This window comes from Oculina patagonica, chromosome 13, assembly GCF_052425735.1.
Source record: "Oculina patagonica isolate OP01 chromosome 13, crgOcupat, whole genome shotgun sequence".
In the NCBI taxonomy this organism is placed as follows: domain Eukaryota; kingdom Metazoa; phylum Cnidaria; class Anthozoa; order Scleractinia; family Oculinidae; genus Oculina; species Oculina patagonica.
Genome location: NC_135770.1, coordinates 20168980 through 20170055, shown reverse-complemented (window position 1 = coordinate 20170055; position 1076 = coordinate 20168980).

Sequence of the window (1076 nt, the reverse complement as noted above, 5' to 3'; positions counted from 1 at the left end):
TGATCCAAAAATGATTCGGCTTGCTGAAACTAGTGGGTTAAACCTACGTACTTGTTCTAATTTCTGAACTTTTTGTTTGTTTCAATAACTAGGATTCCTCTCTTAAGATCTTGATCTTGATCATCAAATCTATTTCTCCTTCTAATATCAATAGACTGCCCACAAAAAGGTGATGCGAAAAGAAGAAAATCATCAAAGTTGTAGTTAGTATTTAACCACCAAAATCACAAGTAAGAGTGGAAGAAATCACTCAAATGGCCACACAATCTTGCATTCGAGCTTTGAAAATTACTTGACTGATTATCATTTATGCTACTGTGAGACTTTTCTAAGCTCTCGTCAAAGTTTGAGCCTCGTCCATTCCTCTTGAAAGTAAACATAAGTTTTCGCTCGTTTCAAAGATAGATGGTGTCAACTCTCGCGTATTATAGTGGATAACTCGGAAAAAAATTCGTTTCCCATGGATTTGATTGTCAACAACTGCAATATTTCCCCCCGATTTCTCGAACCAATTTTCGTTTCCCTCAAATGTTCGAAAAATCGGCACTCCGCTGTACATTCCAAGCTCTTGGGTCTCTCGTGATGATCACTTATCGGTCCTGAAAAAATAAACACTCATCCAACTTTCATCACTTTATTTATAACTATAGTCGACTTTAGCTTGTTTCACCCAAGCTTTAACTCTCATCCTTGAAAAATGCGCTTATTAGTTAGAACTTCCTGGACGCATTATCTTCTCAGACTATCGAAACATATTGTCATCCGGTCTATCGATGTTATCTTAGCACCTTTATTATTTGCGAAAATAAAACAGGAACGGATTGCACATACATCTGAGTCTTATCAGGATCTTAATCTTGGTAAAAGAAAAATTGCCTCAAGTTAAAGGTGCATATGCGGACCCAAATAAAAACAAAAACAAACATTTTATGCCCAGAGTGTCAGATGCTAAACGAAGGGGAGGGTTCTAAGGTTAGTAATGGAATCTAATACGCTGATTTGCCACCAGACATCACTTTTAAAATCAATAAGTTATGAGCCCACGGGCAGGTAAGAAGTCGGAAGAAATACAACGC